General features: G+C 47.7%; 1 pseudogene; it reads left to right on the top strand.

The window, feature by feature from the left end:
* Nucleotides 1–2,424: 2,424 nt before the first annotated feature.
* Nucleotides 2,425–16,174, top strand: part of LOC100051210 (liver carboxylesterase-like) — a 35,325-nt pseudogene continuing 21,575 nt past the window's right edge.

Genomic DNA, 16,174 nt, shown 5'->3' with positions numbered 1-16,174 from the left:
TGGCCGTTTAAAGGAATAATGTAGCAGTTTACCAGAAATCCGTAAGAGTTCCATCAACTCTGGGAAGCATCCTTAAGGGGGCCCTCTTATGAGGGTAGATAGGAGCGTGTTTGTCAGGCCACTAACTTGGTGGACTTCTGTTTATGGTCGTACAGTCTCTTCAGGGTGGAAAGACAGTTCGGACAGAGGCTTGGGGACTATCAGTAGTAGAGTGCTCAGTGAAAGGAGGATAGACGGAAGCCATAGGAGTCTTGCCTGTCTTAGTCTTTTGTTTTATGTACCTCTTGTGTCTTTAACTTTTCCTTAGTGTTTTGCAATGAATCTTTCAATGAAGTTACTTTGGGATCTTGAAGCCTTTTGGACGCTTCTGCATATCAATTAAAATAGTTATCCCATTTCGTCTTTTGATTTGAGAGCACTTGCTTTTAAATTCACTTAAGTGAACAATGCTGTCTAATTGCAAAATTCCTCATAATGGTCATTGTGATTTTAGGTTAAGGGCTGGCAGCAATTTGGTAGGATGCCAGCTGCAAATGAAGTTCAACCCACATTTCTGTCTCGAGATATCCAGCCACAGATGAGGTGCAATCCACACTTCTTTCTGGCCATCTGTTGGGGCCCCCAATGTGACAGTTATTAAGCCAAGTTCTCTGGACATAAAACAAGCTTAGTAATATTTTGCCATTTTTGTAGATATCTCCAGCTTCTGGGAACACAGTTCATAGACATAAAATCAGTGGTTGTGCTGGAAGGTGGTGTACTCAATTGTTTAAAACTTAAAGATCCTGGGGCTTGCCCGGTGGCCGAGTGGCTAAGTTCGCGCACTCCGCTGCAGGCGGCCCAGTGTCTCGTTGGTTCGAATCCTGGGCGCAGACATGCCACTGCTCATCAAGCCACGCTGAGGCGGCGTCCCACATGCCACAACTAGAAGGACCCACAACGAAGAATATACAACTATGTACTGGGGAGCTTGGGGGAGAAAAAGAAAAAAAAATTAAAAAACTTAAAGATCCTATTTATTTAACTAAAGCTTGCGTCCCTCAGAGCCAAAATTAATACCTGAGTGATGTGCCCCTGCGTTGGAGACTGTGTGAGGTTTTACACCATACCTCATTGCACAGAAATTTGCTTGAGGCCAGCAGGTGACACAGCATCAATCTAACCTATTCGTGACCGACTTATCCTCACAAGGGAGTCTTAGAGTTAGGTGGTGAGTGCTCTAAGAGCTTTGAAGTGCTTGACCCATGCCCACCAATTTTGTGGCTTTTGGCCTCCAAGATTCCCATTAGCAATAGCCTTTTACTATACAAAAAAAGACAAAGAAGTATGTGCATATTAACACATAAGCAGTGAACAAAAGAGATCTTCCTGAAGACTGGCCAAAAAAAGAAGAGGCCTTAGGCGCACCCCACCAGTAGTTCTCAATATGGAACTAGGAACTGAAGTGGCAGACACCAACCAGTGAAGACTGTGGCCTTAATCAAGGTCTAGACCCTTGGGTTCTGGGTGGCACAATCTGCCAACTCAAGATGACTCACTGAGCCCTGGACTGGGATCATCGACTATCCAGAAGAGTTCAACAAATGGGGACTGCAGAATAACCCAGTGCTAGGGACTCAGTTCCAGGACTCAGGATCAGCCTGCCAGCTCAAGCTGATCCACTAAGCCCTGGACTAGAAAGCCAATTAGATGTGAAGCTCGATGCAAAGAGAGCCGAGCTCAGAACCAAGAGGAAATTACTCACAGCTTTTGGAAACGGTGTGAGAGGCAGAGAACCCAAATGATTTCTGGGCACCACGATTATAGAGAGCTGGACTTCATTACTGTAAGAAAATTCTATCCCAAGATTCCTGTCTGAAAAGGTAGTGAGTTCACTGACCCTGGAGGTGTGCAACAGGAATCTGAGTCACTTGGCGGGAATATTGTAAAGTTAATTTAGGCAGCAGAAGGGAGCCTGGATGAAATTTAAGAAGCTTCCAAACTTGGCAGCATAGAGCTCTATGAAATAGAAACCCAGGGAAAAGAAGAGATTTGTCCTCAGTTCCCCAGCTGAGCAGCTGTGGGGCTGGGAGTTGCTCTAAAAGTTTTCAAGCTTATTCTGAGGACGCCAAGAAAGCCTCACCTTGCCAAAAAGCATCTATCTGCTTGTGTCTGCCTTTGGGAAGCTCCCAGTGCACTAAGGTTAGAGTCCCAGAAGGGAGCAATCTTTGTTTAGCAGATTGTTTAAAAAGTCTGTGGCTATCTATAATTGGAGAGTTTAGTCCAGCACGTGTACATCCAAGAGGATAATTCTCGGTGGGTGTGGCTTGGAGGTGCCAACACCCAGGTGATCTTCGGAAGGGAGGGAGCTTTTCTGTTATCTCCCGATTAGGCTATAGGGCGGTGGGTGGGTGAGGGAGATGTGAGGGCGGGGTCTGGGGCTCTGGGGCGGAAAGACCCAGCTCCTCAGATTGGCGCAAGGAGCCACAGGCCCAGAACCTGCTGTCCTTCCACGATGTGGCTCTTGGCTCTGGTCCTGGTCTCCCTTGCCCCTTCCACAGCTTGGGGTGAGTCTTTCTGAAATACAAATAGCGAGGGGAGGGGATCACTTTTGGAAATCCTTGTCCTAGGACGAGGTGGGGGAGATGTTTATGGCGCATGACAGGTGTTGTTCCGCAGCGGCGCGCGCCCTCCATCCAGACTTGGAGCATCAGAGCCTCCCCAGCCCAGGGCTTGACAGAGACGCAGGGCACCATTAACACCAGAGACCGGAGCTGCCCGCGCCATGTCCAGGAGGGCACCAGCTAACCTCATGTCTCACAGGTGAGGACTTTGGACATTGCAGTTTATTTTCTCCTGATTGTTAGTCTGCATATGGCCAAATCATGGAGAGCAGCTTAGCAGAATTTTAAAAGTATTCACTCTGGAGCTAGAATTCTCGCGTTCGAATCCCAGCTCAGCACTTACCAGCTGTGTGTCCTTAGGCAAGGTAGTTCATTTTTCTGTGCATCAGTTTCCCCCTCTCTCAAATGTGGATGAGGACAGTACCTACCTCATTGGGCTATTGTGAGAATGAAATGGGTGATTGTTTCTAAAGAGCATAGTTCCTGGTATGGAGAAAGTGCAAAAAAAAAAAAATCGTAAATAAAGGGGTTGTTTTAAAATATAGTGTATTAATAGGGATTTGAGGTATAGTATGACCATCAGCTCAGGAGCCAACTGCCATTGAAAAGATAGTGTGCAACTAACAGTTCCCAAGGTGAGGCAGCACGTCACCACCCTGGTGGGCCACAAGGTGAGTCCGGGTGGGTCAGGAAGCAGAGGGAGGATGAGGAATTGGGGACATCCTGGTTACTGTGGGAAGGAAGGGGTTGATACAGGGTAAGCAGGATTAAGTGGGACAGTGAAGAGGTAGGGCAGGATAAGCGGGTATAAGATATGCAAACTAAACACACTGCTCTGGGGAGTGGGTGCCCTCCACAGTTGCCAGGTACCTCGCCCTGGAGTGATTATGGAAGGATGACAGTGGCTTGGCGTGTAAGAGCCCCGTGAAAAAGTGGATCGGGGTACGGGCTCTGGCATGCTGGAAAGGACCAGCTGATTCCTGCCTCTAGGAATGGCCGACTCTGGGAGGGGTGGTCCCTCCAGAGTCAGCAAGGCCCCCAGTGTCTCAGCATCTGAGCAGAGAAACTAAAAGACACAGTTAATACAAGGGTGCAGCAAGGTCCTCGGAATACATCTGTGCCATTTGATAGATGGAGAAACTGAGACTCAGACAGGGAGATGTACTTGTCCAAGGACAACTGGAAAATCACACTCTGGAATCTGTCTGTGTCTCCTGAATCCAGAGCCTGTGCTCTGGCCATCTGTGTCCTGACAGCCCAGGCCCCACGTGGACTTTATCTTCTTTTGTGGTGGTGTGACACCATGAGAGGCCTGGAACTGTGTCTAAGGGCAGAATAAAAATTAGGAGGGATCAGTCGTGTGTGGAACCACACCACTTCAGTAACCATGCTGCGGTGATGGCTCACACAGAAGCACTAGAAGGACTTACAACTAGAATTTACAACTATGTACTGCAGTTTTAGAGAGAGGAAAAAAAAAGTAGAGAGAGGAGTCTGGCAATAGATGTTAGGACCTTACTGGTCCCTCTCTCAGGACACTGACCACTTTCTTCCCAGCAGCACGGTCAAGTATGTTTGTGGCTCATTCTCCCTAGAAAGTTCAGAGCTTCTGAGAAGATGGGCTGCCTCTTGTCCATCCTCCCTTCCAGCACACAGCTCAGCGCCAGGATCCTAGTGGATAACTGTCTCCAGGGCTCCTGAGAGTGCAACCCCAATGTCTGCTTCACTCCCAGCAGCTCTCCTTCTTGCATTTCCTTCTCACTTGATGCTATTTTACCTCCATGTCCAATTTTCTCCTTAAGACAGTCCTGGGAGTTAGGAAGCACAGTTAACCTCCTCTCCCTTTTACATAAGAAGAGACTGAGGCCTAGAGAGTTGAGGTGGGTCATTCAAGGTTGCATGCTGAGAGTGGCAAGACCCCTGGAATCCAGGTCAAACCTTTCACTGCTAACCTGTCTCATTTCCTCTTGCTGTCCAGCAGGGCACCCATTCTCGCCACCTGTGGTGGACACCGCGCAGGGCAAGGTCCTGGGGAAGCATGTCAGCCTGGAAGGATTTGCACAGCCCGTGGCCGTTTTCCTGGGGGTCCCTTTTGCCAAGCCCCCCCTAGGATCCCTGAGGTTTGCTCCGCTGCAGCCTGCAGATCCATGGCCCTTCGTGAAGAACACCACCTCCTACCCTCCCATGTAAGCCGGGGGCTTTGGCATCTTTCAGTGGGTGTGCACCTCAAAGTAACACAGGAAGGAGCCAAGGCCATCCTCCAGGTGCCTCACACTTTGTTCTGGAATCCTCAAGATATCGTAGATCCTTAGAGACATTCCAGAACTCTCACACCATTCTAGAGCCCTGTATTCAACACATGGTTATTGAGTACCTACTGTGTGCCAGGCATGTTCTGCATTCCTGGGATCCTCTAGTGAACAGAACCAAGATCCCATCTTCATGGAGTTTGCATTCTAGGAGGGGAGACAGATAATAAACAACATGCAAATTGACAAGTGAATTATGTCATATGGTAGAAAACGGTCAGTGCCTTGGAAAAAAAATAACAAGTTGAGCAGTTGGGGGGATCAGTAGTAATGACTCTATTTATTCTTCTGTCTTGCAGTTTGCCATAGTTTGCGAGTAGGGTGAGCCAGGAGGTGTGTAGGTGGGGAGTGCTTTGGGTTGTTGGCTAGGCAAGTTCTCAACTTCCAGGTGCGTCTAGCCACCTACTCATGAGCAGAGCATTGGTTGGTGTGTTCAGTAACCCTGGCCACCCAGCCTTTCAGCCGCCCCAGAGGGCACCTAGGAGGCTTTCGTGCATCCATTCAGACCTTATACTTCTCAGGACGGCATTTCTGGAAATTTCCCGGGTCCTTCCTCGTGCTCCCTTCTTTTCTTTTTTCCTCTTCTCTATCTTTCTCTCCTTTTTTTCCTTTCTTTTAAAAATAAGATTCACTGTTTTTACTTCCTGATTGCAAGTGTAATAGATACTTACTACGGAAAAGTGAGGAAATACAGGTAAGTAAACTTAAGAGACTGAAAATCATATGCGATTCTACCCCCTGGAGAGAACTGCTGTTTATATTTTAGATTGTGCTTTTCCAGTTTTTGATCATTGCATATTTTCTCCCTTAAAAAGAGAACCACATAAGATTCTGCACCCTACGCATTTGTGCATGTTTGTTTTCCACACTAACAAACAATTCTCTGACACCAACTGGGTATCTTACAATTCAACTAATTCTGACATAATCCATCCCGAGACAGCATCAGATTTTAGAGGTTAAGGGCTCAGTCATGTAACACTGCCCTCAGCTTTGTATACCAATTCTAAGTCCAACTTGTTACTTGTGTGACTGACTGACCGGTTATAAATAAAAATTTCCCTTGACCCCCTCCTTGGGTTCCACTAATTTTCTCAGGCGGCTCACAGAACTCAGGAAACTAGTTTACTCAGTAGATGACCAGTTTATTACAAAGGATATTGAAGGATATGAATCAGTAGCCAGATTAAGAGATCCATAGGGCAAGGTCTTGAAGAAAGGAGCTTCCATCCTTGTGGAGTTTGGGGCTCAGCACAATGGCATGTGAAAGCATGGTTGTTCACCACCCTGGAAGCTCTCTGAACTTCATCCTTTTGCGTTTGTTCAAAAACAAAATTCACTGAGTCAGTTTTAAAGATCTTAGTTGGATTTACTCAGTGATTCATGAATTGGGCAGCATCCCTTCTAGCAGATAGAAAGGGGCTCCAAAGGGCTGGACAAAATGAAAGACTTATAGGCAGAAGGGAGAGGGACAAAAAAGTCACCGAAAAAAACTATTGGTAGCAAGGCCACTTCATTTAGGGGAAGGCTAGGGTTGGTCAGGGAAATTACCTCGTTAGTGCTGACCTGGTAATTCCAGATTGACTTGTTTAAGATTTCACTTGTAGGAGATGTTGAAACTGTCATTGTTAGGCATTAAATCTGAGTTTGGTGACATGGACTTAGCACGTGTGACTCCAATTGTGCCTCTTGTCTCTCTTTAACAATTCCCTCCTTTTGATCAGCCTCAGAGCTTGGCTGGGAATTGTGATCAAAACATAAGGCATTGGTGCCACTCTCCACTACCAGTATGAAGTTCTCACACTTTTTCTGATCCTCTGTGTGGTATTCATAGGTCATGACATTTTTTGCTGAATCTCTGTGATATTCACAGGTCCTGACTTTAGGTTCCCAGTTGGTCATTCTCTTCATTCCTTTTCTGACTTTCAAGTGTCAGGAAATCATTTGTTTGGTGGTTAGTGGCTGCAAACATGCATTTAAAGCTTTTTAGAGAATACAGGACAGCAGGGAGACTTCTGCGATTATTGTAGGCAGGATAATTCTCAATATCTGGAAAGCATTTCAGAGCCATGGTTCCCAAGACCGACACCAATCAAAATGAAACAAGTTAAAGAAAGACCGCATTGAGGGAGTCCCTTTCTTATGCCAAGTGGCTTGTTTAGTAATCTTATGTAGCCTCTGTGGTCAGGAAGCCAAACCAAAGACTTGTCATCACAGTTTACCTGCAATACCTGTAGTTTGGGTGAGTTCCTCTCTTCTCAAGGTCCCTGAAAATATCCTGAGGTTCCTGGGCCTGCTAGGACGTGACCTTCTTTACTCATCTGGTAAGGCTGCTGAGAATCCTACAAGCAAGGTACCAGGCCAGATTTTCCAGGAAGTTGCATAAAGATGTCTGGTCATAGCTGAGCCTATGGACATCTCTCTGAAATTTGACATTTCAGTCAATGCCTTGGTAGTAAAGCCAGTGTTTCCAATTGTATTCTGTTATAAGGAGAACAGATTCTTACTGAACTTATGCAATTAACTAACTCTATTGTCATGAAAAGAATGTTCAAGAGTTCCTGAATTCTGGAGTGATCAAGTAGGGAGAAAGTAAATGTCTCATCTTTGTTCACAAAGGTATACTTTACCAAATTGCTATAAGTCATAGATAGCTTAAGAGAAAAGCTTTCCTTAAATCTGGAAAAACAAAACATTAAGGAACCAGCAATGTTTCAAACAAAAAGTCATAAAAAGTGGTAATCACCTTCCTCAGTTCATTCAGTGCCATGTAATTAATACTGGTTTTGTTTGAATCCTAGTGATTTTTTTTTTTTTTTGAGGAAGATTAGCCCTGAGCTAGCGACTGCCAGTCCTCCTCTATTTGCTGAGGAGGCCTGGCTCTGAGCTAACATTGTGCTCATCTTCCTCTACTTTATACTTGAGACGCCTACCACAGCATGGCATGCCAAGCGGTGCCATGTCTGCACCCAGGATCCGAACCAATGAACCCTGAGACACCAAGAAGCGGAACGTGTGAACTTAACCACTGCACCACCGGGCCGGCCCCTGAATCCTAGTGATGTTGAAGTGTTTTTCCCTTCTTTGACTTTTTAATTTCTTGTTTTATGAATATTATGCCCCTTGCTCTTGGTAATCTGGGCAAAGTTCCCCCAGAATGGAAATCAGGAAGTCATCTTTATGGGCTCTGACAGTGCCACTTGACAGCTGTGCCATCCAAGCACTTTAGTGCCTCAGTTTCCTCATCTACATACTGGGGGCAGTGATGCCTGCCTTCTGGGTACATTGAGATCAGGACACATTGCTTATAATATCCTTGGAAACATAAACACTCCATAGTATGGATCTTCCTGGCTGTGTGACCTTGGGAAGGTTCTCTAACATCACTGTGCCTCAGTGTTCCCCACTGTAAAGTGGGGATAATAATAGAACTTATGTTATGGGGCTGATGTGAAGATTAAATGAGTTAGTACAGAGGAGGACTTAAAAAGAGCTAAAAGAGGCTGGCATGCTGGGAGCACTCAATAAACGTTACCAAGTATATTCTCTGTTGGATCTTTAAGATCTGTTATTAAGTCAGCCAATAGCGCTTCCCTGGGATCAGTTGATGGTAGAATCTCGGCATATCAGGGCTGTAAGACCCTTGTAGAAATCACTCCTCTCACCTAGGCCTTTCAGATTTAGGCCCAGAGCAGGAAAGGAGTTCACCCAAGTGGACCCAGCAAATTAGTGACTGAGGCAGGACTAGAACACAGTTCTCTCGGTGTGGCCCCACAAATATTACACCCCTGAATTGCTTCTCACATTAAATATCTGCCATTTGAGTGACTTCTCATGCTTTATGGAAGTGTGCTATGGACTAGAACACTTGGTTTACCTGGTGGAGATGCATGGTCGCCATGCATCCCAACGTATGGAGGCCAGTTGGGAGCCAGGCTGAGTCAAGGGCATGCAGGAAATGGTCCTCTCCCAGGTGTAGAGTCAGCCTCCTATTCTTGACCCAGGGCATCCCAAAGGATCTGGGAAGGGGACAGGCGCCAGGCCTCCTCACCATATGCTGGTCTGGAAGACCTTTGTGAATCCCAGAGTCCCCCACCCAGATTCTCAGATGCTTTCCTGCCCATTCCAGTGTCTCCAGTCTGCTAAGAACACCTCTGTTACAGGTCTAACCCTCCCAGTCCAAGGCCCAGACTGACTGCAGGAGACTTCTCCTTGCTTAGCTCTGACTGGCTCAGGACTTCTTTCTCCCCACTCCTCCCAGATGCTCCCAGTATGCAGTGGTGGGGCAGATGGTCTCTGACATCATTACCAACAGAAAGGAGGAGATTGCTCTCAAGTTTTCCGAAGACTGTCTTTACCTAAATATTTACACTCCCGCCGACTTGACAAAGAAAAGCAGGCTGCCGGTAAGTGGTGGGAACCACTGGTCAAGGCTTTTCAGACTCAAGCTAGAGGTTGGGGAAGGTTCTTCTGGAAAAGGAGGGGATCCCTAGGTTGGAGAAGTGAGGGGTGTGAGCACCCAGCCATCTCCCAAGGCACACCTGACATGATGCCCAGGAGTGGAGGAGGGCATCTGTGAACTTGTGACTAGAAGTGGCACTGCATGTGGTGGGGACAAAGGTTCACCCATTCTTTCATTCTTCTGTTTTGTACTCAGTGCTCCATATGAAGAGCTAGATTTGGGGGTTAGGAGAAAGGAGGGACATCAAAGCATTACCAAGCAGCCCCTGCTCTCGAGGGTCTTAGTGTCTGGGCTGCACAGACGGAGACTAACTTCAGTCGATCTCTGCTGCCCCGACCTCGGCTCAGCCTTCACTCAGAGATGACTCAGACTCAGCCGCTCTACCTGGAGGCAGGTGGGGATCGGAGGTGTGGGAGGAACAGGGGCTCTGGGACCCTGCAGGCAGGAGACCTCTAGTTTTGGACACAGTTTCTGGAACTAGAGTCTCCGCTGAAATCCTGATTCTGCCTTTTACTCGCTGAGACACCTGGCTCTGTTTCCTCAAAAGGAGAATAATCATGTGTGAGGATTCAATGATGATGATCAGGCTTTCTCTCAGTGCCTGGAAGCCAGGACAGTTCTCCTGACACGTCACTTAGAGTTGAAGGCAAGATCTTCCTCCTTCCCTAACAGCCGACCTACTGCACCCTTGACATTAGATGCAGTGTGCTGGGTGGCCCATCATGTGGATCTGGAGCCAGACCGCCTGGGTTCAAGTCCTGCTTCCACCACTTATTAGCTGCGTGACCTTGGGCAGGTTAAGTGCCTCAGTTTCCCTGTCGGTTAAATGGGACAATAGCAGTGCCTAGCTATTGGATGGTTTAATTTTAAATGCTTAAAGAGTACTTGGCACATAGTTTGTGCTATGAGTTGTTTTATTAACAGAATTGTTACAGGGGCTGGCCCGGTGGTGTGGTGGTTAAGTTCCCATGCTCCTCTTTGGCGGCTCAGGGTTCACAGGTTCCAATCCTGGGCCTGGACCTAGCACCACTTGTCAGGCATGCTGTGGCAGCATCCTACAAAAAATGGAAGAAGATTGGCACAGATGTTAGCTCAGGGCCAATGTTCCTCACAAGAAGTAAAGAGATTAGGAAAATTATTACAATATTATTATTTTAACCACTCTCACTTCCTTGCCACGTGAGCTCTTTAAATGCTCTTTAAATGGAGCCTTGAGTCCTGAATTGTTGTATGCACACTGATCCTCAATTCTTATCACAGTCCCGGCAGATAGTAGGTTCTCAGATCAGTTTAGTCAAATGATTGAGGACTTCTTGGAGGAGGTGGCTTTTAGGCTGGGCTTTGGAGTATCGGTGGGATTTGGGGATGCAGAGGAATCGGGAGGGGGCAGAGGGAAGTCGTATCAGGAAGACATACCACTGGGGGCATGTGTGCCTCTTGAGATAATCATTCACGCATGAAAGAAGTTTAATTCACCACATAAGAGGTAACTAAGATGAAGCTGAAGTACAAGGGCTGCCACACGCAGAGTATATTGAGCTGGGTGAGGAGTCCAGGCATGAGGATGATGGGAGTGCTGGGGAGATGTCACTCTGAGCCTTGGCTGTTCCCATGATGGTGGTCTCAGCAGGAAGAGCCCTGGAAGGAGGAGGCACTGAGGCTGGGGAGACAGGCAGGGGCAACGAGGATGCATTGAGTGGGGTGGTGGCCTGGGCCCCAGCTGGGAGAGTGGGGGAGGAGAGCAACTGCCTGCTCCAACGTGGCTGGGGACTGCTGGACTTCAGGGCTCCTTGAGTCATTGCTAAGAGGTAGGCGACCAAAGCAGACGGCCTGTTGAGGTCCTTCTCAACTCTGCTGCTTATAACCAGTGTTCTTGCTTCCTCCCTGTCCAGGTGATGGTGTGGATCCACAAAGGTGGTCTGGTTGTAGGTGGAGCATCAACCTATGATGGGCTGCCCCTCTCTGCCCTTGAAAACGTGGTGGTGGTGACCATTCAGTACCGCCTGGGCATCTGGGGATTCTTCAGGTAAGATATTGGACTCTCCTCACTCCACATTGGTGCCCAAAGCAAGGGTGCTAGGACTCAGCTCTTGTCATGTCAGTGCTCAGGGGGATCTTTGCTAAATTCCCTAGTAAGGCCTGCAAGTCCTTTCATAATTTCGCTCCACCTACCTCCTCATTCCCCAGGCACACTGGTCCCCTTGCTTCTGATCTTTTGAATGTAATGTTCCCTCTGCCTGGAATGCCTGTTCTAGCTGACATACTCCTATTTATTATGCAGGGCCTGACCCAAGTGTTACCTCCTCAGAAATGCTCATCTCCTTTTCACCTGTGCTGCCCCAGCACATTGCAGCCTCTAAAGTGACAGTTAGCATGCAGCACAGCAGTTAGAGGCTTACACATCTTACCTCATGGGAAAGGTAGGCACGAACGGACTCATGGTGGGAGCTCAATGAATGCTTGTGGGTGAAGGAATGGGTGGTTGGAGCTGGGTGATCGTCCAGCATGTAAGCCCAGTGGACAACTTCCCAGGAGGAAGTTTGGGTTGATTCATCCCATTTCTTTCTGCATTTGGCACATGAGTGAGACAAGGCTAGAGTTTTCTCCGTTGCATCAACACGGAACCAGAACCAGGTTTCCTGTAGGACACACTTACTATGAACCTTTTCAGAATGTGCTGACCCAGAACCTGTGACCCTGAGGTGGCTGATGGGAAGCCTAGGGGAGGGATGGACTTCATCCTAGAAAGACCTGTTGAGCTTCAGGAAGGTTATTTCAGTGAGTCATGTCGCAGGATGTATTGCCTTTATTAAGACTCCTCATCCCTTTCACCCAAGGTCCTTCTCTCTGCTCCCCATTATAGTAAAACTGCTACTTTACACCTTCATGCTTCCTCTCTTCCCAGTCTATCCTCAAACTTGTGCCAGCCAAGTATTCACCCCGACAATGCCATCACCGTTCTGATCCAGGTAACCAATGACCACTGGCTCTTGGCCCACCCTTGGCAAAAGTTCGCAAACGATCTTGGCAGCATCCATACACAGTTGCTCACTCCTTTATGAAATGCTTCCTTCTCTTGGCTCCTGGCCACCTCCTACCTCACAGACTGATCCTTCTCAGCCCCTTCACTGCACTGTTTTCCTCCTTGTCCTAGAGCCTCTGTGCTTGTCTCCCTCTGCATTTGTATTGGTGCCCTGAGTGACCTCAGGGACACTTTCACTGTCCCAACTTTTAGCCCAACTTCTTTGAAACCCAGATGCACATCATTGACTACCTCCTTCTACCTCCTGCTGTCTCCACTGGACGTCTAAAGGGCACCTCCCACTTCACTTGGATAAACTTAACCCTTGACTCCCACTGTCCCTCCCCCCAAACACTCCTACTTTCCCCACAGCACCTCCTGCTCCAACTCACATTACCATCCTGCTTGCTCAGGATAAAGGCCTTGTGGTCTGCCTTGACTCTTCCCTTTATCTCACATCCACATCCAGTGGACCAGAAAATCCTCTTGGGTACACCGTTAAGATTCATTCAGAATCCCGACACTTCTCATCTCCTTGCACCCACCCTAATCTAAGCCCTCTGTGCCTTTCACCTGGATTATTGTAACAACCTCCTCTTTTATAATCCTGCTACTTTTATACTCTGTCTGATCTGCACAGTAGCCAGAGTGATCATTTAAGACATAAACGGAGTCATGACTTTCCCCAGCAGTGACTTCCCCCCTTACTTACATTGACTTCGATGTCCTTACCAAGGCCCACAGTGCCCTCTGTAGCTGGGTGTCTTACAGTCACTCTTTATTCACTGGACCCTGGGACCTTTGCATTTGCTGTTTCTTCCACCTGGAATTCTCTTCTTTGGATATTTGCAAGGCTCATGTTCTCATTCATTCAGGTATCTACTCAAATGCCACAGCCTCCAGAGGCCTTCCCTGGTCATGTGATCTGAAATAGGATCCCACTGCCCCACCTCTGCCATTTCCCTTACCAGATTTTATTTCTCCTGAAAGCACTTTCACTTCCTGACATAGATTGTATACTTCTCTCTTTATTTGTTTATGACCTGTAGTGTGAGCTCTGTGTAGTCAGAGGTTTGCCTGTTTTGTTCTCAGATGAGCTCCTGGCTCTTAGAACAGTGTTGGCACATGGTAGATGCTCCATAAATAGCCGCTGGATGAAGGAATGTAGAGCCCACAACAGAACAATACTACAGGAGAGAAAGGCAGATGAAGAGCCTTCGGTTAGGGTTGTGGAAGCCCCATCTTATTCCAGAAGGCTTTCCTAGAGCCCACAGCCCCATCTGTGGTCCTGAGAGCCCTGCCATGACATCTCTTCTCCCACCCCACCCTGTTCTCTTACTGACAGCACAGGGGACGAACACAGCCTGGGAAACTGGGGTCACTTGGACCAGGTGGCCGCACTGCGCTGGGTCCAGGAGAACATTGCCAACTTTGGAGGGGACCCAGGCTCCGTGACCGTCTTTGGACAGTCAGCTGGAGGTGAAAGTGTCTCTGTTCTTGTAAGTGTTCCTGGCCCTGTTCCTGGCCCTGATGGGACCCTTTAGAGACTAGCCAGTGTAGCCAGGAGTCCCTTTATTGACAAGACCTGGATTCAAGACTGAACCCACCCTGCACAGCATCAGATGGGAGAAGACTAATGGCCAACCTCTCCTTGGCCCCCAGGAAGCTCAGAGCTCAGGTTAGTGTCCTGAGGCCATAAGAATCTCCCGCTGCAGGTGCAATAATGATGTTCTTCTCTTCTCACTTGGTGAGCTCTCTCTCTCCTTCCCAATCATTTTGACATCAGGGCTCACCTCCCTTCTCTTGGAAATAGGGGTTGGTATCATTTATGAGTAACAAGAATCAACCCTGAGAGTTGGGCAGAGTGTCATCATTTGGTTTGAAGCCAAATGTGTCAGGGGGCCATGAGCACTAAGAACCGTTCAGAGGCCTCCTCTGAAGTGGTCTGATGCCTTGTCCATGCCCAAGAGGGAGGGCAGCAGTCTCTGGGATGCGGGATGGAACTGGGCTGGGGAAGGTGAGTGAAAGGGAAGAGGGGCCAGAAGGTGGGATGGGGAGGGATGTGAGAGGGGATGTGGCACGCAGACATGACCTGGGAGCCTGCTGTGGGGAAGGGGGCTGAGGGAGACACTGAGGGAAGCAAAGATAGAAAACCAGGTTAGAGGTCCTGGAAGCTGTAAGGAACCCTCCAGCTGCCTCACTGTTGAGCAGAGGGTCAGCACTATTACTGTACTATTAAAACACGTATTGGTTTTATTGTTGAATATGCAGAGGGAAATGTTTTACAAAATGGAGAAAAAGGAAAAGTATAGATAACCCTAAAAAGGAAAAGAGCCATCCATAATTTAATTATCAAGGAATACCCATGACATTTTGACATGTATGACATGACTTTTGACATGACTCACCCTATCTATCTTTCTATCAATCATCATCTATATTTGTCTATCTTTGATCTATCATCATCTATATATTTATCTATCTATTAATCTATCTTCTATCATCTCTCTATCTGTCTCTCTCTCTCTGTTTATCTACCTAGGATATTTTTAAACAAAAAAACCTTCCTCAACATTATAATACAACATAAATATTTCCCTAATCATTAAGTATTCTTCTATAATTTTATTTTAAAAGTCGTGTCGTATTCCGTGGTAAGAATGAAAGATAGCTTATTTACCCAATCTCATAATATTGGGTCCTTAGATTATCTCCAATTTTTACTCTTATAAACAGCATAAGCATTCTTAGAAATAATTGTGTGTCTCCATGATTATTTTTCTTAGGATATATTCTGAGTAATGGAAATACGGAATCAGAACTGTGTCTTTAAAGTGATGCTAGGACTTTCCAAGAGTCTTTCAGATATGTTTGATTGTTATAATCACCATGTGCCACTACTTCCCGTTCTGTCCCACACTCTGTGCTCCTGGCTCCCTCCAGCTGAGGGAGTTTTCTTGGAGAAGCCGGGTCCCAGTGTCAACCTGGGGAACAGGCCAGGCCAGGCAAGGATATGTCATGTCCACTGAGCCACACAGTCTCCAGGGGAAGGGCCAGGGCAGAGCTGTGGATGGGGGTGTCTCCTGAAGACCCCTTTCCATAAGCATAAACTCTCTTCATCTCCACTTTCCTCCCAGGTGTTATCTCCACTGGCCAAGAACCTCTTCCACCGGGCCATCTCTGAGAGTGGCGTGGCCCTTACTACCGCCCTGGCCAAGGAGGACTCAAAGGCCGCAGCTCAGGTGGGTCTCACACTGGGACACCCCTGTACCCTGAGGTCTGCTCTCCTGGAGTCTTCAGGGGTCTTTCTTGCCATGGGATCCAGATGAGACCCTCAAAGCATCACAGAAGTGAGAATGGCTGGGTAGGAAGGTTGAAGAGACACCTCAGCCAACCTCCCAGTTATCCAGCTGAGCAGACTCGGACAGAGAGTGGAAGCAGCTGGCCAAGGTCAGAGAGTGATGGGGGCAGAGCTGGGACTCAAGCTCACGATACTGGACTGCCAGCTCAGGGCACTGTCCACGGACCACACTTCGCAAAGTGTGCCAAGGTGGGGTGCCGGGCTGGACAGTGGGCAGTGGACTGTTGCTGTGTGTTGTGTCTCTCAGGGTCTGAGTTCTGGTGAACCCACTTGCAGCATATGAGCCTGAGTGGGTCCTCTCTGAGGGCCTGTGCCTGGGAGTGCTTTCTAGAGAATTCATTCATTCACTCAACAAATAATTTTGCTATAGCCAGACATCTAGCAACCTCATGAGGCTTCCATTCTAATGGAGGCGAC

This window comes from Equus caballus, chromosome 3 (assembly GCF_041296265.1).
Source record: "Equus caballus isolate H_3958 breed thoroughbred chromosome 3, TB-T2T, whole genome shotgun sequence".
NCBI lineage: Eukaryota > Metazoa > Chordata > Mammalia > Perissodactyla > Equidae > Equus > Equus caballus.
This window is presented reverse-complemented; position numbering and strand designations above follow the sequence as displayed.